This window comes from Pseudorca crassidens, chromosome 13 (assembly GCF_039906515.1).
Source record: "Pseudorca crassidens isolate mPseCra1 chromosome 13, mPseCra1.hap1, whole genome shotgun sequence".
Taxonomy (NCBI): Eukaryota; Metazoa; Chordata; class Mammalia; order Artiodactyla; family Delphinidae; genus Pseudorca; species Pseudorca crassidens.
The window spans coordinates 64,474,361-64,501,868 of NC_090308.1; positions in this window are offsets into that span (position 1 = coordinate 64,474,361).

Consider the following 27,508-nt stretch of genomic DNA (forward strand, 5'->3'; position numbering starts at 1 on the left):
TTTTTGATACATCCTATCGTTGCCACTAGATAGTGAGCAAGCCTCTGGATGTTATAGACCAAATTTTGATCATTTGGTATTCATCAGAGTAATTAGCATAGTTAAAGAGTATATTGTATTATGTAAGAATGTGGCTTCTCTAATCACATTGGCCTGGCTTGAATCCATTGTCAGAATATACTGTTTGTGAGATATTGCCCAGGTTATTTAATTTAGCACCTATAGATCTTCATTTTCTAAACTGTCAATTAGATGATAAGAGTACTCACCTTTAGATTTGTCATGAAGATTAATTACATGACGCATGTAAAACATTTAAAAGAGTGGCCACCACAGATAAATGTTCAATAAATATTATTTATTATCTTTACAGTATTTATATGTTTCAGGAGTTTCGTATATCCCTTCAAGTATAATGTAAATGCACATGTTTATGAGCATTTGTTCCTAAGGAAATGGTTCCTAAGTATTTATCAGATTTTCAGAGTTACACATGGATTTAAAAATGGTTAAGAACTGATGTTATAAGTAGTGGCAATAGTCAAAACTAGGCAGAAAAATAACATTCTCAAACATTTGTCCATCGGGAACAGAGTATAGCTTCCAGGGCAGATGGGAAGGTCGTGGCTGCTTGGTTGAAGGCGAGAAAAAGAGACAAAGGATATTCTGGGCCTCATCCGTCTATTCATTATCTGCCAGGAGCTAAATTATCGGATCCAATTCTGATCATTCTCTGAGATTGATACATGGTGCTTCTCCCGCCTAATACCCACGGTACGTGCCCTACATCCATTCCACTACCATTCCAAATGACCGCCTTATTTGGGGGGGAAGCATTGCTTCTTTTCCATTAAGCACTCTGTCGGGGCTTGTAATCAGGGTAACCCTCTCTTTTTTTAAATTAAGAGGCAGATGTTTGATTTTCATAGCTTTTTATAAATTCTCTTTTTCAAATGGACTCTGATAAATTTTGACCAGTATGTAGAAAGATCTGAAGATGTTGGGATTTTCTATAGCATCACTGACATCCCAAAGGTAGCCAGGAGTAGGTTAGATGATTACAAATTAAGATTATAAGGATAAGTGAGCTGGGGTTCAGGGATGGGCTCCATGTACACAGGAGACTGGAATATGAACAGCAGATGAAAACAGGCCCCGTTATCAGAGGAAAGTTAACATTGCAAATATGAAGAGAATGTTATGGCTCAGTGACCACAGAGATACCTAGAGTTTTTCCCTTGATGTTCTAAAGACCAGCCTTACAGTAACAACGATTTTCTTCACCACCACCACCATCAACCTCCTGATTACGGGCTACTTGGTTAGAATTAGTCCAGAACTAGAGTGATGCCAAAACTAGAGATTCAATATATCAGTAACTCCAGGTAACCTAGCTGGAGATACAAAGAACGAGGAAAGAGGAAATCCATTACAAATGACTGGCAAGGTATCTGCCTCTTACGCACCACTTTATAAAGCTTGTAACATCAAGCTCTAAACCGGCTTGTAAGTAACACTGCAGTATCTCACACCTGCCTTGTATGTAGTGGGTGCTCTTGTGTGAACTGAGCGAGTGAGTGAATGAGTAAATGAATGCATCCTTTTCCCTTGCATTTTCTTTGGTAACAGCAGTGTAGGATAGCTATCTTGAGATGCCGAACTGTCATTTATTATTTTTGAGTGTAATTTTGAGTTTGAGTGGCATTTTGCCAGATAAAGGAGAACACTTGCAATTGATTAACCATCTGTGCATTCACTGCGGGATTTACTCTGTGTAAACACACAGCCTTCAACAACTAAAAGTGGGTAAGACCATGCCCTCCTCTTCCATTTCCGCCACTGGTTACTGGTCCTGGAAATTGCTAACCTGACATTGAAATATGAGCAGTGGACCCTCTAAAATCACCTCAAAGGGAGATGGAGTATCAAAACATCATTTTATTCATGAGCTAAGCTTCCAGTTACTTCCATGGTGCTGACTTCTTAAATGACTTACAAGAGTTGAAATCTTTGGATTCGTTAGCAAACTTGTGGCAATCTACAACTTTCTTGAAAATTTTTAAAAGAACTTAAAGAATTATATGACTTCTTGAGTCCTTTTGTTCCATTTTAACCAATAATTTTTCCCTGACTTTAAATTACGAGTTATGCTAATCGTATTCTTTGTCGATCTGTCTTAGACATATGATTGTACGGCAGTGAGAAGGGGCTTAGCCAATTCATTTTATTCTTTTTCTAAAAATTTATTTTGGAAAAATCCATAAATCCTATGTCAGCATAACAGCTACAAAGCAAAATATTTAAAAATGAAACTTTTAACGTCTTGATTACATCAAAGACCCAAGACAAAAGATGCCACATTCTAATCTGAGGTGTGAGATACTATGCAGGATGCAAAAAATAAGAAATCAGAATACCAATAAGGTATGTAGTTGTGTAATTTTCTTTGCATATGATGTCTTTATCTGGTTTTGATAAAAGGTAATACTGGCTTCATAGAATGGGTTGGTTTTTTTGTTTGTTTGTTTGTTTTTTGCAGTACGCGGTCCTCTCACTGTTGTGGCCTCTCCCGTTGCGGAGCACAGGCTCCGGACGCGCAGGCTCAGCGGCCATGGCTCACGGGCCCAGCCGCTCCGCGGCATGTGGGATCTTCCCGGATCGGGGCACGAACCCGTGTCCCCTGCATCGGCAGGCGGACTCTCAACCACTGCGCCACCAGGGAAGCCCGGGTTTTGGGGGGTTTTTTAATTTTAATTTTTCTCGAAGAGTTTGTGAAGGATTGTTGTGAAATCCTTAAGTATTTGTAGATTTCACCAGTCAAGTTTTCTTTATAAGAAGTTTTATAAATGACTAATTTAATCTTTTGACTTGTTAGAGATTTATTCAGAATTCCTATTTCCGTATTCTCTCCTTTTACTTTTTTTTTTTTTTTAGGTGTGTCACCCTATAGACAGCAGCTAGCTGGATTTTTCAAATCTACTCAGATTTTCTGCAATTTAACTTTTAATAGGCTATTTAATCCATTAATATTTTATTAATAATAATATTCAGGGCTTCCCTGGTGGCGCAGTGGTTGAGATTCTGCCTGCCGATGCAGGGGACGCAGGTTCGTTCCCCGGTCCGGGAAGATCCCACATGCCGGGTAGCAGCTAAGCCCGTGAGCCATGGCCGCTGAGCCTGTGCGTCCAGAGCCTGTGCTTCGCAACGGGAGAGGCCACAACAGTGAGAGGCCCGCGTACCACAAAAAAATAAATAAATAAAATAATATTCAGAATTTTGCCATTATCTTCTTGTAATATTTAGTATATTTTTTCTTTCTTTTTTTCTACCTTTTCTTGATTACTATAGGATAGGATAGATAAATATTTCTGTATCCCTTTATCTTTTCTTTCAGACATTATAGATTACATATATTTCCTTCACCAAAGTCACCCCCAGTATACTACTGAGAGGCAGTCATTTTACTCTCCAGAGAGTTTGTGGACATTCTTCCCAAAATTTTCTGTGACTATATAAACATATATTATCTTGTATAAATTGTTGTGCAACCAGTTGTTTTCTTTAAAAATAAATCTAGACATCTCTCCAAGTTAGTACATGGAGATTTATCTTATTCTTTTATGAGACTGCTGCATATTATCTCATTGTTTGGAAGTTATATAATTTGTTTTTACTAGCTATTTAATTATTAAGAGTGACATGTACTTAAAAATAAACAGTATCAAAGATGTAAAAGGCTTCAGCAAAAAGGCACACTCATGATTTAGAAAGCCCTTTATAATGTGATTCCCATTTATCTGTCCAGGCTAGGTTACTGACAATCAACATTATAGCTCAATGTTCCAACCAAATTACCTATTTCCTGCATCTAGGATGTGTCACATTCTCTCTTAACTCATGACCTTTGCCAATTGTCCTCATTCTACTCCACCTTTAGCTAGCCTATTTTATCTAACTTAATCTTACTCCTCCTCCTTTGAATCTCAATGTAGATGTTATTTTCTCTAGGAAGTTTTTCTGATTTTCTAGACACTTTCCGAGTCAGCATTAGATGCCCCTTCTAAGTGCACCCGTAACAACTTAAATTTCATTGTTACTCTTATAAAACATACTATGAATAATGATTTTTCTCTCAAGCTTAAACTATAAGCTGCATGAGATAGAATAAGTCGGTCCAAGTCACTATGGTCATCAAAAGGCTTAGCACTTTTATAGGTACTCAACAAATATTGGTTGAATAAATGAAAGAGGCAATAAATATTTCTTTCCATATTAGATACACTTTGGATTTCAACATTATGTGCTCCAATCAGCATAGTAATGTGAAGAATCATAAACTATAAAATTAATAATTCTATTGAGGTTAATTGCAATTATTTGAATTTTGGACTTTTTGAAGTAGCCTCTTTTGAACATGTTATTTATTTCCCCCCTTCTTAACATACCCATCATAAGAGTTGAATTTGTTTATATCACAGGTCTCTGTGACTCAGTTATGATGTTACAAGTCTAATAATATAATTAAATTTGGTTAGTTTGTATATCACACTTACGTTATTTTGTTATCAAAGGAAGAAAAATTTTTGTTTTAGGGAAAATTTTCTGCTTGACAAATTTCTTCCCAGAAGCTTCTTTTGGGAAGAAGAAACTCATTAGATGGTTTGCTAAATATTTTCACTCCATTTAGGAATTTAAATTGGGACGAATTATTTGAAGCTATTGTAAGACAGTTGATTTTTAGTTGACTAATTGCTACTAACACTCTCAAGTCAATTCCTTTGTTCCCTTTGAGGATATAAGAAGTTTGTTTTCTTTCCCTCTCAGTTAAAGACATTATCCTATTCCCACATCTACTCAGACACTGGAGGTATCATTCTGAATTCCCCCAATTTCCTTAATCCAAACATTCTCCTCAACCCCAAGTACCCCCTATCCTAAACCTAAGATGTGTCCTAAATCAGTTATTTTTCTTCCAAGCTACAGATGCATGTCAGTTTCCTGTCATGTCTTGTTTGGACTCATGCAAAATTCAGGTAACTGATTTCTTTATTTCTGTTCTCACCCTGACCCAAATCATGTTTTTATCACTAAATTTCAAAACAACAAATATTGTGATCCACCTTCCCTTCCCACAACACATTTTTTAAACCTGTGAATAATTCCACATAATCCCTTGTCAGAAGCTGGCAGACTACATATCCAATGGAAATATAACATGATACATGAATTCAAGACACACATGTAATTTTAAACTTTCTAGTAATTACATTAAAAACAGTGTATTTATGTGTAAAATAGATAGCTAATGGGAACCTGTGGTATAGCACAGGGAGCTCAGCTCGGTGCTCTGTGACGACCTAGATGGGCGGGATCGGGGGGGATGGGAAGGAGGTCCAATAAGGAGGGGATATATATATATACATATAACTGATTCACTTCGTTGTACAGCAGAAACTAACACAACACTGTAAAGCAATTATACTCCAATTTAAAAAACCCAGTAAAACATAGGTGTAATTAATTTTAATAATATATTTTATCTAACTCAATACATCCAAAATATTATTTTAATATAAACAATATTGAAAACTTATTAATGATTTATTTTACATTCTTTTTTCACACTAGATCTCTGAAATCTGGTGTATTTTACACTTAACAGCGCATCTCATTTCCAATTATTCACATTGCTGCCTAAGTAAATACTAGCGATAAAAACAACTAGTGATTCTGTTACAACTTTGGGTTAGGACAGCTGAGATCCAGGCTGAGTTCAACAAGGACAAATTTTCCAAGGCAGATGAGTCCTAGCAACGCCTGGCAGCCCTGTAACCTCAAACTTTTAAAAGTAGCAATGGATGAACAAAACATTTTTGTGGGACTCTTGAAATGGTCTGTATGTATAAGAGGAAAAAGTGGACCACTTTTCCTGAACCGAGTTGAGATCTGGGAAAGATAGTCAGTTGTGATCATTGCTTGATTTGGGTCCTCTCTTGTGTATTTGCCAGGACTTAAAAGCAACAATGTAAACCTGTAGCTTTTTCTCCCTTTTGGGTAACGATTTGGGTAGCCATTTTAACTTTCTCCATTTTAACTTGGGATTAGAACTTGAGGTCTTTCTAGTAAAGGATGGCTCCCCAAACTACACTGTACAGATACATTTCTACATTGAAGAGTCATGGCACAGGTTACTGGCAAAATCAGGAAATAATTTTTCAAGGTGAGAAAAATTTCCTTGACTAGCAGAGAACAGGAGTAGAGCTCAGATTTTCTTGTATCAAGGAAACATCAAGAAGCAGAGAGCACAGAACACTTAGTGCCCGTCAGTGTGGTATTTCAACAGTGCCACTTTTGCTTCTTTCGGAAACATGGCTAAAGAAACCTTGGTGTATCTTTCACTTCAGAGCATAAGCAATTTCTGTGTTTTAATATTCTTCCTAATATATATGTACCCTTCACTTAAATTCTTTTAAGTTTATCCAGTAGATGCCACTTCTCTGCACCGAGAGCAGTAATCTACACATCTTGTCTCCCTCTCTCTTATGCCAACCATCCTTGCACAAGGGAAATGGCAGTGAACTGCTCCAGGGTTCACATTGTTGTCCACCTCCACTGGAGAGAGATTCACTTGGATATTTCCTAGTTCTACATTCACAAATCCCAGGAGGTGTTTTTGATCAGACCAAAGAGGTGAGGTCTGTAAAAGCATTGCAGCTTTTGGAGCGATGAGGCAACATTTTCTAACTTGAAGAAAGATGCTTTCTCATAAGAAAGGGATGGAAGTTAAACAGTGAAAAGACTCCATTTCCACAACAAGCAGAAAATTGCGATTTACTTCTGTCCCTATAGGCAGCTTAGATTGAGGCTGCCTCAATTGGCCCGGGGAAGCCTGTTCAGATCGTGACTCTCATGTTTCACAGGCACTTTAACATGCCATAGACTTTTCTCCTTCAATATGCCCTTTTCTAGCAAGTGGCTCAACAGATACGTCTTGTTCATGTCAGACTTTGAGTCTCATTCTAAAGGTCTCCCTCTTTCATTCTCCTTATCGAATGGGTCGTCAATCTCCTAACTTCTAACTTGTGAGGTTTCTTGACACCATCAGTCTCTTTCCCACTACCACCATTCTTGTCTAAGGTATCATCTCTCTCTTAGGTTCTGCAATGCCTTCATGACCAGTCATCCAGCTCCCAGCCTTGAATTTCTATGACTCAGACTCTATACTACATCTTTAGGGATATTTTTTAAATGCACATCTGATCATTTTACTCCCCATTTGTTCAATGGCTTTCTATTGCTTACAAGGATTAAGATTTTAAGAATTAAGGATTTAAGGACTAACAGCTTTATTCCTAACAAGTTCTCAAGGTGTGTGACTGGACACCTGCTCACCTATTTAGTCCCTTTCTCACTATTCTCCTTTTAAAAATATAGGCTTCAGTTAAATAGAATATCTTTCAACTTATAAGTTTATACTCTTTTAAGTCAGGTTTTCTACATAATATTATTTATGCCTGGATCATTCCCCAGAATTTCACTGCTATTTAGCGTTCTGTCTCAGTGTAGCCAGTCTTTCACCCAGGTACCCTTTACCCAGCCACCAAGATGAGGCTGGTTCACATGTTAAGTATTTCTAGCACATACTGCATTTCTTCTTAGTTGTGCAGAACACGTGTAATGATTTGCTCCATATCTATAAATTCCATGAGGGCATGGACCACGTCGTTCCATCTCTGTACACTCAAAACTTGACACACATGCCTGACCCATAGAAGGTGTTAATGAGCATTTGTGGCATAAATGCATGAATGGATGAATGAATGAACACACTGCTGTTATTTGCTGTTTGCGATTCTGTCACACATCACACCTCCTTTAACATCACGTCCCTGAAGTCTTTGTATCCCAGTGCCTAGTGTGGTGCAGTGTAGTGTGGTGACATGTTTATTGCAAGCCCTAAGCATGTGTTGATTGAAACATTAATGGAAGTGGACAATACCTTCCATACCAGACCATTTTAATCCATCCTATTTAATTCATTTTTCCTTTTTTTGAGGAGTTCTCCTTGTAAACATATCTCCTTGTAGATATTGAATTACTGGGTCACCCATCTTTCATTTATTAACATAAGATCAGATGACCAACTGATTGGTCTAACTGCCTCCCTCAAGTCCCTGAACACAATCTTTGAGTGAGCGTGTGAAGTAACCAATAAGCATGGGCTGCTGAGTTCTGCTGTAACTCTACAGTGTACACCTCATGACAGGTTTTTCTAAACTAACAAGGAACCCAGGCCCCATTTTTCCTTTTTCTAATTTCTGTCACTTTGTTAATTGTTGCAAATAGCTGCCCAGCAAAGCTCTGCAAAGCTCAGCACTGTTTCCAGACTTAAATCTGAAAGGCCAAAAGGCAAAGACATACCGCGAGGATATTGCCTTGATGAGTAACTCAAGCCCCTGCCCCTATATGGAATCATTGTAAAAACTCTACATTTAGGACCTAGATTACTTCTCTCTCCTTACAAAGGTCTACCATGTAGTTTTTCTCTTAACATGTCTCCCATGCCTTTATTGAGAAGCTATATGTAATAGGCCAAAATGTGTTGGTCATTGGAATATAGTCAAAAAACAAGACATGTTTCATGTTGGATATATTATTGACCTTTCTGGTAGCAGGATCACCATGAATCGACACACACTGTACACACACACCCCCACCCCCGGTTTCATTGTCATTGTCATGATCCACCCAGGTGGGCTCAAAAAGCATTCTGAGTCATTCTGTGTACCACCAAACAATGGGCCAGACTCAGTGTTGGCGAAGAGGAGTGGTTAGGGTAAGGAAGGAGGCTAGATCAACTGATGCTTCTGAAATACTCTAGGATACTGAATACTGAATACTGAATACTGAAATACTCTAGGATAGAAGAGGTACCCTGACGGGTTAACTTTTTATCTACACCACAAAGTGTTCATGTTAACTTGACCATAGAAGTGAAAAGTAATAAATCATAGAAAATAAGCCATTCAAAGTATTATTTGTAATAAAAGTACGTAAAATAAAGAATGAAAGGAAGGAACTATGGGTCATATAAATGATACTAAAGTGCACTAGCATTGTACTGTGTGAGTGACTGGAGTCATAAATCCTACAGAATCATACACACACACATTACAGAGTTGTTCTGTGTTCTTTGTTTACTATACTCTGTTCCTGTTTGCCCAACTGGTTTCTTTTCAGTCCTTGGTTGAACTTGGTTGAACTTAGCTTTCACAGCCTTGGTGGCCCTCTCTAATGCCTCATCACTGTTCGGCTTCCCAGATGTCCCAGAAGGACATACCTCATTCATTTGATCAGGTGCTTAAGGCCTTCTCTAAAAAAAAAAAAAAAAAATTGTTTGTTGTTGCTCAATCATATCAACTGTTCCAGACAATCTCATAGTCAAAGTCTGCACAACTTTTTAGCATTATATATTAGCTTAGGGCTACCATGACAAAGTACCAGGAATCAGGTAGCTAAAAACAAATTTATTCTCACAATTCTGGTGACTAGAAGTCTGAAATCAAGGTGTGGTCAAAGTCATTCTCCCTTCGATGGCTCTAAGGAAGAATTCTTCCTTTCCTCTTCCAGCTTCTGATGGCCCCAGTGTAACTCCGGTCTCCGCCTCTGTCTTCACATGGCCATCTGCTCCCCTTTATGGCTTAATATGACCCGAATCCAGTATGACCTCATCTTAGTTAATTGCATCTATAAAAGTTTTATTTCCAAATAAGGTCACATTCTGAGATTCTGGGTGGACATGAATTTTGAAGTGGGCACTATTCAACTCACTAACATGATATAAAGTTCCTATTACAATCGAATCCTAGCCTGTCTACTTCTAGAATATCCTTTCAGTAAATGTTGGTTGCCTTCAGTTAGTCTTCAAGAAAGGCAAAAAATGATTCAATGAAAGAAACCAACTAGTTCAGTGCTCATTTGCTGTTATATAGTGCTTTTCTAGAAAGATGCATGCATTTGAAGTAAAACTCATCTTTATCTAGAAACAGCCAATGCAATTTTGGGGAGTTTGTTTTCCTAAGAATTTATATTCCAAATAATCGCAATCTGTGGTCCTGCTAATGCCACCTCTGGTGTCTCCTTTGAGGGCACCATGCCTTACATCACATGGAGGACTTGTTAGCACAATTTTTATCTCCTAAATCAAAAAGCACATTAAGTTTCTGCTAAAGTTTGATATACAGTGAGAATAATACTTTATTTGAGAATATTCTGTTCAGTATGCAGTGGTTAACTGTTATTTTGAAAATTATATGTAAACTGAATGTGTGTAAGTTGGTTGGACAAAAATGCTAAATAGTGGCTTTCTATACGCCTAAAAAGTTCACGCAGAATCTGTATGAAATCCTTCCTGGTAGCCATATTTGCAAGTCAACCTGAGCCTCTTCTTGGGGTATTTCTTTCCATTATCCACATCTCTCTTGGAATTTCTCCAGTGCAGAATGTTCATCCAAAGCAACAATTCTTCTCTATGGACTGAATCCTGGTGCCTAAGCAGGATGTGGACTTTGTCTTCTGGGATGAGCCACTAGCTGGTCCAATGCACTTAACTCCATCAGATCTTAAAACCATTCGAGCATGTTGCAAATTAGGACCAAATCTACCTTACTCACTGTTGTGTTTTCTATGCTTGCACAGTTGCCTAGCATGTAGTAGGGACTTCATAAATATTAGTTGAATAAATGAATTAATGTTCAAGCTTAATAATTAAGTAAGAGAGAGTTGGTGTTTTACCGTCTTCCTCCCTATTTGGAGGGCAAAGTTGTGCAGTGGAAATCTCACTCTTGCCTTAGTGAATTGATTGCATTCCTTCTCTTTGAATAGTGTAATTTTCCCATCTGGATAGAACTTTTCTTATCTGTAGTACTGCCCAGTGCATTTCCTTTCATCTTAGAACATTTTGTAGTTCTCTTTTGCAATTGGAAAATAGTTAATTAAAATTGAAATCTTTACTTCTCTATGTGATATAAGATCTATTTAAGATTAGTGCTTGCCTTTCTCTTGATGTTTTGACACTGCATGTGGAAAAGACTCATACCACTTATAGAAATATATCCTGAGACAAGATGTAGGGGGGGTGATGATCCAGATAGTGGCTTCTTAAGGGATGATTGGCTGTTGCTGACTATCTCAGCGTATGGAAAAAAAGAAAATAAGCGAAGAGGCTGAGACCCCATGGGTAAATGTGCACATCCCTCCATAATGGCCTTACTGCTTATTTTCGTATGTGAGTTTTTATAATTATGAGAGGAGGTCTATGAAGTAGGAGGGATGATAAGTGATATTTCAGTGGGAGAGAGGCTTTGGAAATATATTCCTTGGAAAAAGTTTATTTCTATGCTTGAGACTTGGAAAAACTTTCTCCTTGTTTCTATTGTGCATCAAGGATCATAAGGTCTATAAAGCTCTTGCAAATGAGATTATTCTATCTTTATTATGGTAGCCTGGTGACTCCAGGGAAGCAATATGACTGCATGAGGATGGGAGTTATTTGGGTCTCAGACTGGGAACATCATGCACTGTTGCTGAAGGTAGCTATGAGGCAAATTACATTTTTGAAAGTTGATCAAGTAGAGTGGAATTTTATTATGCATATATTCAACTTATGCAAAATCAAGTATATATACTCAGGAGATATACAGAGAAAGAAAGAGCAATTCATATTCATACAATATGGCCAATTCCTTATATTGTGCATCTGTCCTGAGTGAGCATGACAAGGCACGTGGTACTTAACCACATCCCATCAGTTTCCATTCTCTAGGGCCTCTTAGACTGGGACCATCTTGCTGAACTGAGTACTGTTGTAAAGTGTATAAAATTCATACCTTTATTTCAGAATGTCCCCAAAATGGAAGCCAGCTACTTCATTTATTATTCAACTGACCAGATTGTTTCAGGGCCAAGGGAAAAACTCTCCTTATTGGACTTCTGGGAGATAATACTTTAGTTTTTAATATGGTAGATTTTCTTAGCTATATGTGAATCTACTTAATTTGGCCTTACACACTGACTTCAAAATTTACAACCACATAAAATCATGCTACCTGAAATTTCTTAGGTAATCAGGCTCGTACAGGGCCCACTACTTGTACAAGTCCAGAAGGCACCTGTCACATTTTATTCAACCAAATAGAGTGCCCTGGAGGGTGCAAATGGCCATACTAGAAACATCATAAACCTGCTTGTCTCAGTTTGAACAATGGTACCTGAAATATAACTTTAGAATTTGTTCATTACATATGTGTTAACCATCCATTATGTATCAGGCAGTATTCTAGCCACTGAAGACATTAAACATTTTTTGAGAAGAAACTAGCAGTCATCTAATTGAGTTCCTAACTTATAATTGAGTTCCCTGCATGAATCGTTTGGTGGTAGGGAACTCACTTCCACAAGTCATGCTGCTCTTCCATGGCATTGAAGCAAAACATTTTTTTGAATTCTAATTCTAGTTCTGCCCTTGAGGGCATAAATAATTTCTAATACATTTTAATTATTATAGCTCTTAAGTATTTGAAGAAATTTTTCCCATTATTTCTCCCCTCTTCTGTCTTGTCTTTTTCAGGCTAAATATCTTCTTTCTGGAATATTTTATATATTAGGGTTCTAGTCTATTCCCATCTTGATCAATGTCTCCCTTATACTTTCTTATCACCCCCTACTCTTAAATCCTGGGCCCAGAGTTAAAGCTATTACATCTGAGATAAACTGAGCCAGCTGAGTGAGACTCTCACACCACATGTTTAGGAAGCGTTGGACAAAATCTTCCATGGACTCGTAAAATTATATACTCCTGCTTGCTTACAGACAATTTGGAAGTGGTCCCAGGAAACTTCTGGGATATATTTATCACTTTTAGATTAGCTCCCTTTGATCTTACCCTTTTTTCGGAAATGCATGCTTATTATATAATATACACTCTCCGTGTGTTAAATAATACGAAGATTTGAAAGCAAGTCTAATCAGAGATATTGGTTGCTATAGTGATCTGGAGTAGTATATAATTATATATATATATATTTTTTCTTTTCTAGAGCAATAGTACAAGATGTACAGGTACATAGGTACCAGAATTATGGAAGCAAAAATCTATATTAGAGATTTGAGCAGATGATTGGGGAAATATATGTTGCTGTATAAAAGATTTGTACAACATATTTTTGTAAAATGTGATTTAAGATAAATTTTCTTAATACATTGAATTTAATTTGGAAGAATTTTAAAATATTTTGTTATTACTTTTTTTTTTTTTTGCGGTATGCGGGCTTCTCACTGCTGTGGCCTCTCCCATCGCGGGGCACAGGCTCCGGACGCGCAGGCTCAGCAGCCATGGCTCACGGGCCCAGCCGCTCCGCGGCATGTGGGATTTTCCCAGACCAGGGCACAAACCCATGTCCCCTGCATCGGCAGGTGGACTCTCCACCACTGCGCCACCAGGGAAGCCCTGTTATTATTTTTAAAGTCAGATTTCCATAAGTATATCATACTTGCAATTAATAAAATATAACTAAAAGTTAAAAATATCTTGAATCACAGATTTTTCTGTTAGAAACTGTAAAAATATTGACTATTTCCTTTGAATTTGATAGAATGTTTTATACTTATCCCTTATTGTTCAGAAATGAAATTAAAATTTTTAAAATACAGCAAGGAAAATCTATTCTGCCATGACTACATTACTAAGAAAAATTTGTTGAGATTTGTAGATGGGAAAATGTTGCTCCCTTAATTGCTTACATAGTATTATTTATTTTTATGTAATTACATTTTATAGACAATGCCACATGCTTTGTCCACACAGTGCCAAAACATCTGGATGCAAAGTGGAAAGTACAGTAACAAACCCAGATGGTTTGTAAGTACAGGCCAAACATCCAGATGGCATCAAGAAGGCAAAGCATGTGGATGACAAATACCAAATCTTTCATTCAGATGTCATGGCATCATCTAGACACAGTGTACCAATGAACACTTTTTAGTGAAGACAAAGAATGTGAAACAAGCTAGAGGTCAAAAAGAAACAGGACAAATTTATGAAAAAAGCATACAGTTCACATTAAATCAATTCTAACTTTTAACAAAAATAATTTATAATGGGTTGATTTAAAAGAGAATCTAAGCAAAAAGAAAAAGTCAGCCTATGAGAGTCACTTTTTAATTGCAATAATCTTTACTGAGTTTTGATTTGGGAGAATTTTCAATACAGCTCACGTGTGCAATAAATGGGCTCAATTAAAAATTGCATTTGATTCTGATTAAAAGTTGCTTGATCTTTAGTATTACAATATACTGCAATCCAGAATTGCATCTAGTATGTCACATTCAATAAACAGACTTCTTTGCTATCTCTGAATAATTAACTTTATCTTTGTCACAGGGAACAAAAGTAATGAAAGCAGCATAGACATTATTCATTTATTCTTATCATGAGAATCTTATTATTTTGGTCTGTCTCTCCCAAGGTAACCTCCAATTTGGTGTCTTGTAGACTTTATATGAAGTTATTTCTGGCAGAAGATGACATAGTTTAAGCATGATCTCTCCTTTCTTAAGCCCTGAAAGAAATATGTATGAGAAAGATAGTCAACATGAATCTGAAGAAATATTGAATAATCGTTCACTGCATGTGTATTAAGATAGGTAAAATGTAGAACAAACCTCCCAGCTCTCAAAAAGTTTTTATAATATGGAAGTTTGTTCATCCCAAAAAATCTTATTTCCATCAATGTGGCCCCCTTGCAAGGTTACTGCTGCTGCTGAAAGTACTGAATATTCTTAGAACTCTGCTGATATTAGCTTTAGAGCTTTATAAATTCTATGAGAAAATAATAAGGATATTTTCCTGTGTTGTACAATATATTGTTGTTGCTTATTTATTTTATACATAGTAGTTAGTATCTCTTAGTCTCCTACCTCTATCTTGCCTTCTCCCCTTCTCTTTCCCCACTGGTTCTCTATATTGGTGAGTCTATTTCTGTTTTTTTTATATTCACTTGTTTGGGTTTTAAAAAAATGTTATTTATTTTTAAATTGAAGTATAATTGATTTACAATGTTGTTTTAGTTTCAGGTGTATAGCAAAGTGATTCAGTTACACATACATATTTTTTTTCAGATTCTTTTCCCTTATAGGTTATTACAAAATATTGAGTATAGTTCCCTGTGCTATACAGTAGATCCGTGTTGGTTACCTATTTTATATATGGTAGTGTGTATATGTTAATCCCAAACTCCTAATTTATCCCTCCCCGCTCCTTTCCCTTTTGGTAACCATAAATTTGTTTTCTATGTCTGTGGGTCTATTTCTATTTTGTATATAATTTCATTTGTATTATATTTTTTAGATTCCCCATATAAGTGATATCATGTTATCACCCCTATTTTAGATGTAGAAGGTAGAAAATTTATCTCCACAATAAAAAAATGCAATACAGTACATATATAATACAATAATTGACTACATATAATGTGATCCAATAATTCAATAAAAATAGCTATATCTTATTTTCATTCAGAATTTAACAAACAATAGATATATACTGTGTGTTAAATGTGTACCAAATATTTTGCTATTTCCTAGGGACTTCAAGGGGGAAAACACAGTCCCTGCTGTCAGGAGATGAGACCTTTGGGAAAGATAGTTAAGCAAGCAAAGTGTTCCAAAGCAGGGTTGGCAATTGCAATAAGATGGACATAAGGGTGCTTTGGACAGAAGCATAGAAGAAAGAAAGTTCCACAGTAACTTGAGAGAAAAGGCAAAAATGCCTTTATTTAGCTACAGTAGAGTATGGGGAAAGTGTATTTAAGATGGATAACGGTCATGCGGAAAGGCATTGAAAGAGAACCAGTAGTTGCCCTGTCTTGCTTCAAGTTGACCTCATTCAGTTTAATGAACACATAATATCATCACGTTGTAAGTCACAGTCAATATAGAAGAGTCATACAATGTGAACCCTGGCACAGAGCTTCCTTTTTTATTTTGAATAAAAATAAAGTCATGAAGGTAAAAAAATCAAAATCACATCAAAATCACTCAGGGACTTTAGTAGAGGCAACACACAGAAGATGGTACTTGATCAGCCAAGGATGAATAGGTTCTGAGTTGGGTGCAGGCATAGGAAGAGCGCTTTTGGCAAGAGAAAGAACATTCATGAAAGCTTAGGAGAGTTGGAGGGAGAAGAGAGAGATGCTTTCTTTTTACTTATTGAAGTGTTGTCTACTGGGGAATAAGGAGAGACAAAGCAAAAAAGCTTACTGCTAAAATGGTGAAGGGGGTAATTGGGAGGGTCTAAGGCTGAACAGAATGAACAAGGAACCGAAGGTACCGAAGGAATAGGGAGCCAACCAGCGATAAATCCACTTAGAAATATAGGTCATCCATTCATGCACAGTCTCAGTGAAAAAATAGATTGAGATAAGGAGAAAGGAAGGGAATTGAGATAAGGGAAGCAAGCTAATAAGTTAAGGATTACTCTATCTAGATGTAATTGAGTAATGAAGCCAACATGTGGAATATCCTGGATCAAGCTGACACTGCAGAAGGTAGAGATGAGAGCCTTGTCTTCTGGAGATGTAAGAGACAGCTAAGTTGGCAGGCCACATGGGCCCCTGACGGGTTGCAGACCATGGATGTGTGTTCTGGAAAATAATCTGGTCTAAGGAGAGTTCAGCTGGCCCTGGGTCTCTTGGGGCGAGTGTTCTATTGGCATGGGTGGGTTAAGACTAGAAGAGAAATGGGTTAGCTTTACAAGAGGCTTTGCACTTGAGCAGTACTGTATTATTAGAGCTCAGGTACAAGCAAGGCCCAGAGTTAGGGAAAGGTCATTCTTTCCACTTTTGACTCAAGATATTTTTCTAGTTTGATACAGGAGGATCAAGAACTCAGAGCCTTGAGAAGCTGCAGGGTATGCTCAGTGTTATTCTCAAAATGGGTATGAACAGTGGGGCTTCTTCAGATGGTATTAAGTGTAAGCTGGAACAGAAGAGGAAGATCGTGGTGAATATCATCTGGGGATGGGACTGAACTAGATTCAATAAGTGTAAGATGTATACCTTTGAGGACATCCAGAAATACTTTTGGAGGAGGAGTCATTTTGCAGGAAGTTTCCCATTTTTGTGCTGGTGAGGTGAGTGTTCTGCAGTAGAATCCAGAAATTGCTGATAATATGACTAAACAGGAAAGGAGTAGAAGCAGGCCACTCAGATTATACACCTAACAAACTACTAAAAAAAACCGAGGAAATGTATATTGCAAGGAAAATACAAGGGTGCGGAGCCTGACTTTCCCTGCAGCAATCACAGAAACCATCAAGGAGAAGGTAAGAGATGTTACAGGAGCTTTGAAGGATGTGAAGAATTTCATATTCAGTATTTGATGTGGAAGCATATAACAGAGAACAAAACAACAAGGCATTGAGGGGTTCTATAATTTTGCATTTACAAAATTTTATCTGTAATATGTTTACTATTATAATATAATAGAATGTGTTAGTGTGGAGAGAGGTTTCATTCCATCATTCATTTATTCATTTGAGGCAGGTTTATCGAGCAGCTTACTATGTGCAAGGATTATGATAACTGTTTTCTAAACGACACAAAGGTAGGTAAATTCACGACTAGTCATAAAGTCCCAAGTGGACTGAATATTTACTCATCAGGACTATGATCCAGAAATATTAATCTGACAGCAGAATATAGGATGGATATAATGAAGAAAAACCAATGTTGGGAGTAGTCATTTAGAAAGCCACTGTCACAGTCAAAGGAAAGTGAAAATGTAGCGTACTGGGTGGAGGAAATATACTTGAGGGATGAATTAGAGATATGTTTTGTAAGTCTTAGCAACTTTTTTGATGTTCTGAGGGAGAGAAGGGTATTGATTCTAAGGTTTTAAGCCATAGAGAGTGGGAACAAAAGAGTGCTTCAAGCATATCATGAAAGCCATAGAAAGTATTGCTTTAGATGTAAGAGAGGATGGTGGGTATCATTTTGGATGTGTTGAGTTTAAGTTCCAATTTTTGTAAGAAAAGTTAAATTAGAAATCATCAAATTACAGCCAATAATTAATGATTGATATGGGCACATATAATAGAGATCTAAATAATTAAACCATGATAAAGGATGAGTTCTCCAAGGCAAGAATTGCATTTTTACCTTGAAAAAGAGCAAAGCAGAAAATACACCAGACCTAATCTATTGTTTCCATGTATTAAAACTAATAAATGCTCAATTATACATGAATTAAAGTAATTATATTTAGTTTATGCCTCTGAAGTAAAATCACTCCTTATACTTACCTCGGTTGAGCCCATCAACTTAGCAACTTTTTATTCACCTTGATAATTTCATCTTGCTTAAAGAAAATGTGCTTGTGATTCCATCACCATTAATTAAGCCATTCATTAATTAATCTCTCTATATCTAAATGATTAAATTTTTCTAAAAATTTATTCAAATTGAAAATATTATAGAATGGCGCCCTGATGTGTTATAAAATCATATGGTAAAACTTTAAAAACTAAAACCTGGAAAAGAGAAGATAAAAAAAAATCGCATTTCAATAACTCTAAAATAAATTATAGAAATTTAAAAACATTATATAATTCTGCAAAGTCAAAATCATTGATCTCAGCTGGCTGTCTAGTTAATGTAACACCTAAGTAAGTGACTCAGTATTCTGCCATATAAATCAAACTGACAATCTGAAATTTAGTAGTTCTCTGGGCACATAACGAAGTACAATGAGATGAATCGTTGGAACCCTCTCTCTGGTTTGTGTAAATCCATTAAAGTAATACTAAAACATATTCAGAAAAAGGTTGAAGAAAACCCTAGAATTTTTAAAGATGATTGGGATTGAATAAGTCAAAGTTCAAAGCTGCATAGAGTCATAACTCACTTAGGACTTTATCCTCCTTAAAATATATTTGGGAGAGAGTACTAGATGCTTTTCCTAATATAGAAAATTTCCTTGCTCTAAAATATTAGGGGAAAAGTTTTAGCATTATTTATTTTTATGTATTATTAATTTATCTATTAAAACTTCTAGTTGAGAAAACTTTAATTTCTTTTTAATTCAAAGAAGACTATGAAACATAAAAAGGGCAAAAGTTATCAGAGTAGTTTTCCTTATTTAAATATCCATAATGATAAGCAGAATATTAAAGACTTGGAAAGTATAATTAGGCCAAATGTCAAGTTCTATTTTATGTTAGAATAATGTGACTTTTATAATGGAGTTCACCATGAGCTTCTCTGCTTTCAAAACTCTGGATTAATCCCTTCTGGGTTCAGATAAAAACTTAGGTGGCTTGTCTTGGGATGTGTGTGTATGTGTGGACAGGTGTGTCTGTGTGTATGTGTGTGTACCTAGTCATTAAATTATTAGCAGAAAATTTGTTTTATACTTTTGTAGAACAGTCAATAATTGATTCATTCTTTAAATAAGTGTAACCAATCCGCCTAGTACAGTGATTCCTTTGTTTATTGGAAATGACATTGAAGCATGCGTGGTATCAGAAGCAAACATATTAAAACATTCATGATTGCTTAAACTTGATACAGAGGATAGAGAGAACATATTGATTAATATCAATTTATAGAATCTATGTTCCAGAATTCTTTTTTTTTAACAACTTTATTGGAGTATAATTGCTTCACAATGGTGTGTTAGTTTCTGCTTTATAACAAAGTGAATCAGCTATACATATACATATATCCCCATATCTCTTCCCTCTTACGTCTCCCTCCAATTCTCTCTATCCCTCCCCTCTAGGTGGTCACAAAGCACCAAGCTGATCTCCCTGTGCTATGCGGCTGCTTCCCACTAGCTATCCATTTTACATTTGGTAGTGTATATATGTCAATGTCACTCTCTCACTTCGTCCCAGTTTACACTTCCCCCTCCCTGTGTCCTCAAGTCCATTCTCTATGTCTGCATCTTTATTCCTTTCCTGCCCCTAGGTTCTTCAGAAGCTTTTATTTTTTTTTAGATTCCATACATATGTGTTAGCATACCGTATTTGTTTTTCTCTTTCTGACTTACTTCACTCTGTATGACAGTCTCTAGGTCCATCCACCTCACTACAAATAACTCAATTTCATTTCTTTTTATGGCTGAGTAATATTCCATTGTATATATGTGCCACATCTTCTTTATCCATTGATCTGTTGATGGACACTTAGGTTGCTTCCATGTCCTGGCTATTGTAAATAGAGCTGCGATGAACATTTTGGTACATGACTCTTTTTGAATTATGGTTTTCTCAGGGTCTATGCCCAGTAGTGGGATTGCTGGGTCATATGGCACTTCTATTTTTAGCTTTTAAGGAAGCTCCATACTGTTCTCCATAGTGGTTGTATCAATTTACATTCCCACCAACAGTGCAAGAGTGTTCCCTTTTCTCCACACCCTCTCCAGCATTTATTGTTCCTAGATTTTTTGATGATGGCCATTCTGACTGGTGTGAGATGATATCTCATTGTAGTTTTGATTTGCATTTCTCTAATGATTAGTGATGTTGAGCATCCTTTCATGTGTTTGTTGGCAATCTGTATATGTTCTTTGGAGAAATGTCTATTTAGCTCTTCTGCCCATTTTTGGACTGGGTTGTTTGTTTTTTTGATATTGAGCTGCATGAGCTTTTTGTAAATTTTGGAGATTGATCCTTTGTCAGTTGCTTCGTTAGCAAATATTTTCTCCCATTTTGAGGGTTGTCTTTTCGTCTTGTTTATGGTTTCCTTTGCTGTGCAAAAGCTTTTAAGTTTCATTTGGTCCCATTTGTTTATTTTTGTTTTTATTTCCATTACTCTAAGAGGTGGGTCAAAAAGGATCTTGCTGTGATTTATGTCATAAAGTGTTCTGCCTATGATTTCCTCTAAGAGTTTTAGAGTGTCCGGCCTTACAGTTAGGTCTTTAATCCATCTTGTGTTTCTTTTTGGGTATGGTGTTAGTTAAGGAGTATTCTAATTTCATTCCTTTACATGTTTTCCCAGCACTACTTATTGAAGAGGCTGTCTTTTCTCCACTGTATATTCTTGTCTCCTTTATCAAAAATAAGGTGACCGTAGGTGCATGGGGTTATCTACGGGCTTTCTATCCTGTTCCATTGATCTATATATCTGTTTTCATTCCAGCACCATACTGTCTTGATTACTGTAGCTTTATAGTATAGTCTGAAGTCCAGGAGCCTGATTCTTCCAGTTCCGTTTTTCTTTCTCAAGATTGTTTTGGCTATTCAGGGACTTTCGTTTTCCCAGACAAATTGTGAAATTTTTTGTTCTAGTTCTGTGCAAAATGCCATTGGTAGTTTGATAGGGATTGCATTGAATCTGTAGATTGCTTTGGGTAGTATAGTCATTTTCACAATGTTGATTCTTCCAATCCAAGAACATGGTATATCTCTCCATCTGTTTGTATCATGTTTAACTTCTCTCATCAGTGTCTTATAGTTTTCTGCATACAGGTCTTTCGTCTCCTTAGGTAGGTTTATTCCTAGGTATTTTATTCTTTTTGTTGCAGTGGTAAATGGGAGTGTTTCCTTAATTTCTCTTTCAGATTTTTCATCATTATTGTATAGGAATGCAATGGATTTCTGCCCATTAATTTTGTATCCTGCTACTTTACCAAACTCACTGATTAGCTCTAGTAGTTTTCTGGTAGCATCTTTAGGATTCTCTATGTATAGTATCATGTCATCTGCAAATAGTGACAGTTTTACTTATTTTTTTCCAATTTGGATCCCTTTTATTTCTTTTTCTTCTCTGATTGCTGTGGCTAAAATTTCCAACACTATTTTTTTTTTTTGGTATGAGGGCATCTCACTGTTGTGGCCTCCCATTGCGGAGCACAGGCTCTGGACGCGCAGGCTCAGCAGCCATGGCTCACAGGCCTAGCTGCTCTGCAGCATGTGTGATCCTCCCGGACCAGGGCACGAACCCGTGTCCCCTGCATCGGCAGGTGGACTCTCAACCACTGCGCCACCAGGGAAGCCCTCCAAAACTATTTTGAATAATAGTGCTGAGAGTGGACAACCTTATCTTGTTCCATATCTTAGAGGAAATGCTTTCAGTTTTTCACCATTGAGAATGATGTTGGCTGTGGGTTTGTCATATATGGCCTTTATTATGTTGAGATAAGTTCCCTCTGTGCCTACTTTCTGGATGGCTTTTATCATAAATGGGTGTTGAATTTTGTCAAAAGATTTTTTTTGCCTCTATTGAGATGATCATATGGTTTTTATCCTTCAGTTTGTTGATATGGATTATCACATAGATTGATTTGTGTATGTTGAAGAATCCTTTCATTCCTGGGGTAAACCCCACTTGATCATGGTGTATGATCCTTTTAATGTTCTGTTGGATTCTGTTTGCTAGTGTTTTGTTGAGGATTTTTGCATCTATGTTCATCAGTGATATTGGCCTGTAGTTTTCTTTCTTTGTGACATCTTTGTCTGGTTTTGGTATCAGGATGATGGTGACCTCAGAATGAGTTTGGGAGTGTTTCTCCCTCTGCTATATTTTGAAAGAGTTTGAAAAGGATAGGTGTTAGCTCTTCAGAATTCTTGAATAGCATACACTGACTAGATAGAGAAATGCTTTTAATGTTGTCAGAAGAAAAACCCATACCACTTTACAGTGATGCCATCCTCAGCAAATGGTGCTATTTGGAGTAGCCATCACTATCAGGACAAGACCTAAAATTTTAGACTATAATGAGACCTGCTAATGAAATAATGTAGAATAACTAGGCACAGGAGATAACTGTTACTTCGAAAAGGACTCAGAAAATGAAAATGAAAACTGAACGAGTCTTACATGCTAAGGCGTATGTTACTCAAGATTTTCCCTCCTTAATATGTGTGTGTATTTTGGCAAGAAAAAAGAAAAAGATTGCCAATTCCAATAATAGGAGCTATTCTTTCAACAAGGAGAGCTACAGAACTGGGAAATCAACAAAATTGCATTACCACATCCCAGTCTGGCACCATATGGAGACTGATGGTCCAACTGTGGCTTACCCAGACACAGAGTTTTTTTCTTACCCAGAGTTTTTTTCTGCCCCTTACCATATTTCACTACTTGTTAACATCCTGGGTGGTAGGTCAGAGGGCAAGGAAGAAGTGTTGGAAGGAATTAGTCAGTTAATCATTTGTTGACAATTTTGATTAAAAAAATTTGGTGAAACTCCAAAACTTCATCAGAGTGTAATTGCACATGCCAGATGAATGGAATTTAACTGTTGGCAGTGTAAGTGGAGACCTGAAAATATCAGTTATGACTAGACAGATGTGCTCTGGGGTGGGGATGGGAGGGAACACTTGCTGTGAACTATAATGCCATTAACTAGAGATTTATTTCAGAACAACAGACTCATTTATTTAATAAAATTACATTATGTAATTATGAAAAAATAACAAGATCCATTTTTCATTTTATATTCCTGAATTAGGACCTGGCACTTTTTAGGTATTAAGCTAATATCTATCAAATTAATCAATGCAGATACATCATTTTATTCATATCTTTGAAAAGTGATTCATAGACTAGTACAGAAAATAGTAACTAATAATTCAGCAAAGAACATGCCTCCTCATAGGGTCTTGCAGAAATTTTCCTGGGGAGAAACTAGGACATGTTATTTGTTGGTGGTAAGCAAGGTATCTCTGAATACAGCAAATGTAGAATCCCAAATCAATAAATTTTAAGAGTAAATAGATACACATGTAAAAAGAGTTACCCTGAACACAAGAGTCAGTGAGGTGATTTGGAGAGGAGGGAGTTAAATAGGAAGATCCAGTGAATGAAATCTGTAATGGACAGAAAAGTTTTGACAATGAGCCTTGATCCATTCTGGGGACAGAAGAGGAAGTGGACTCCACCGATACTCCTCAGAGGAAAAGATATGGAAAATGAGTTTAAAATTTGGGGATTCTTTCCCCCAAAACATGTTACCTCATTGGGACCAGAGGTTATGCAAAAGCATAGGATAGGAGTTCAACAGGAGAGTTTCATGACTTGTCCCAAACGGAAGGACACACATAGTCCAGGGAAGAACCAACCATTGCAAGAGGATTCTAGGAAGCTGGTCAGTAGGACCTTGGCCACCCTGAGGTCATGTATATGCCCAACCAGAGATAGGGATCCCACAAAGAGATACACAAAGAGAGGCATCCATGGCAGCCGCAGTGTAGTAGCAGAAATGGTGCAGTGGTAGCATCAGGGCAGTTGGAAGGTGGCAGACTGTGAAGGGGAAGAAGTAATGCCTGCCAGGGAATTGGGAGCACTGGGACTCTAGCTAAAGGCATTTGGACACATTTGGTATCCATATTGGTAAACAGTAATATTGGATAAAGTATGGGTATCCCTTTCCCCACTACCACCCCACCCCAAATTCTTAAGCTGGTATTCTTCTGGGAAACAAAAGAACTATGTAGAGTGGTGGTTTCCATCTTGGGGAGTGGGATTTTGACACGACTCTGACAGATATTTGGTCAAGTTTGTTGCCATCATTGTGTTACCTAAATCTTACTAAAGATCTATAGCCAGAGCCATGGCCAAGGAAATCCTTTGATTAATGTGTACTTCTGGCTTGCAATTGCAAAAATTGAGTCTGTCCATTCTAAGTTGTTGGAAACAAAGGTATATTTCTCATTGTGTGCCCAATCTAGTAATCTATGGAGTTTAGCATTTTGGAAATAATTCTTCTGTTTGTCTTTATGTAAAACTTAGATATTGAAAACAATTTGACAGGAAAAAACATGGAATTCCAGAAATTATTTCTACCAAGACAATCCTACTAAGGTATTTATTAATTCACATCCTCAAATGATAGCTATCGTCAAGGAGGAAAAATTAAAATGTTTTATACTATTAATTATATAAAAGACAAAAAGCTGGAAAGGCATCTGAAAAATTAACTAGTTTTACCTTCTAGGTTTGCCACATTAAAACCATCCCCAACATTTCATGACCTCCAGAAAAAGTGGTTCCAAAGCTTCTGCAGGTTTACCTGTACAATGTGCAAAACTCCTTTTACTTCCTCCTTTTGTAAAACACTAAATATTTTACTTCACAGATTGTTCTTTCATTTCATAAAGTTTATATCTATACATTTATTTTTATAATTCGAATGCACTAGCACTTATCTTAGTAATTTGATAAGAGTCCTACAAATTGTCTGTTATTACTCCCATTTTATATTTGAAAAAAATGAAAAGTTGAGTGATTTGCCCATGATCCCATAGATGGTAAGGAGCAGAGCCAGGATTCCTTCCAGTCCAGGTCATCTTATTTTAAATCATATGGTCTCTACTATAATAAACTTGCTCTCTTCTCTATAGACATAGACTACAATTTATAGCCTGACTTCATTGATCCTGAGATTGGGGGGTATTTCAAATGGGAAGGTAGAGGCAGGAACTTAGCCTGCCAAAAATGGAGATATTGTGACCCATTTATTTAAGGAATAAATGCAAAAACCAAAACACAAAACCAAAAGACAAAGTTCCTCAAATTCCCTTCAACAGAGACAATTTTGAAACATCCTTGATTTCTCTTTATTTATTGAATATTTGCTTTCTGCCTCTATTTTCTGTATACAGATAACCACAGTGGCCAAGCTCTTTCCAGCCCATCATGCTTCTTGTGCTAGTTGAATTGTCCGCTAGACCTAATATCCTGTCCAATAGACCTAATTTCTTGGCCTCTAGACATTTTCTTGACTTTCTTCTCAGTTCCTGGTTTTCCTTGATACTTTATGATTGTGGAATCCTAAAACAGATAGGTTTCAAATAAAATCTGAGCAGAGCAGATTCTAAATGCATGGTTTATTTACAGAGTATCATCAGGTTCAGTGCATTTGGTGGTCAGGTTGGCCCCCAAGACCCATACTGTTTATATCCTGCAAGCCATTTCATTAAACAATAAATATTTATTAATTATAAAACTTCAACTCAAAGATACTGTTACTAATATTAAAGGAGGTATGAAATAAATTCTGAATACAAACAAGTGTACCAGCATACTTACAGACAACACTAGGCTGAATGCCAGGGAAAAGCTACAAATTACCCATCAGAAGGCAACAGAAGCACAGACTAAATGGTAAGAAGCCGGTTGTGGGAGGCTAATTTGTTGGGAAGAAATGAGAGATTGTACATACAGCAATCACTCAGCTCTCAACCTTGTGGAGCAATTTAATTGTGTGGTGGCTTCTGCTGACTTCATTCTGCAAACTATCTTAGTAGGAGTCAGAGGCAGAGCTTCAAACCCAATCAGAGACCTAGCAGCTGTTGTAATAGCTGAAGCAAGTCCAAGATAAGATATTCTTACTGAGACACAAGATGAAATACTCAACAAGAACAAGCCCTTTCCTCTCTAACATCTGTACCTCCACAGGATGAGAATAAATGGCACATTGCACTTTTCTTCATTAGAATTAGATGTTCCTAACAAGATGTGTTTTCAACTTAATAGTAAACTTCCAATCTATTTTGCTACAATATACAAGCTTATAATTGAAAGCAGCTTCTGATATTCTTACATTACCCCAACAATACTTATCAGAACAAGTTAATTATAATAATGTGAATTGAAAATGAAAGATAATCTAATCAACCCAATTGTGTGAGTGATGAGTTCATCAAAAAGTCCCAGAAATCCCCTATACACCCCAATTATGATAATATTGCCTAAGTACAAAATATATATTACTACTATACCTCTGTTGTTTTTAAATGTTTGCCTTATAATTATAGTAATGACCTAGAGGTGAGATATTGCCTGAGGGTTAATAGCTGTCAGGGGAAAATACATCTGGCATTATCCCCAAATAAATTCTCTGTGTTTCCATAATTATTTCAAAAACTTCACTAATATACATAGACTTTAACTAAAAACTTCAATAATCTTTGGGTCAATATCTGTTTCTCTCTTTTTTTTTTTTTTTGCTGTACACGGGCCTCTCACTCTTGTGGCCTCCCGTCACGGAGCACAGGCTCTGGACGCGCAGGCTCAGCGGCCATGGCTCACGGGCCCAGCCGCTCCGCGGCATGGGGGATGCTCCCGGACTGGGGCACGAACCCGTGTCCCCTAGCATTGGCAGGCGGACTCTCAACCACTGCGCCACCAGGGAAACCCTGCTTCTCTCTTAAATGTTACCCAATTTGTTACCTATCTGAAAAAGTTGTCAAAGACAAATTAAGAAAATTTGTGAATAAAATATTTTGCAGATGTGAGAAATACCAAAGGCATATTGTAAATGTTCTTCCAAAGCAATGAATAAGATTATCATCAAGGTGGAATGGTAAAGCAGACAAATATAGACTTGAGAAGAAAATTAGTAAACAGGAAAATAGTTCTGAGGAAATCACTGAGAATAAAGCATCATACATAGAAACTTGTAGAAAATATGAAAGTAAGTCATGACAAATATAGGAAAGAAGAAG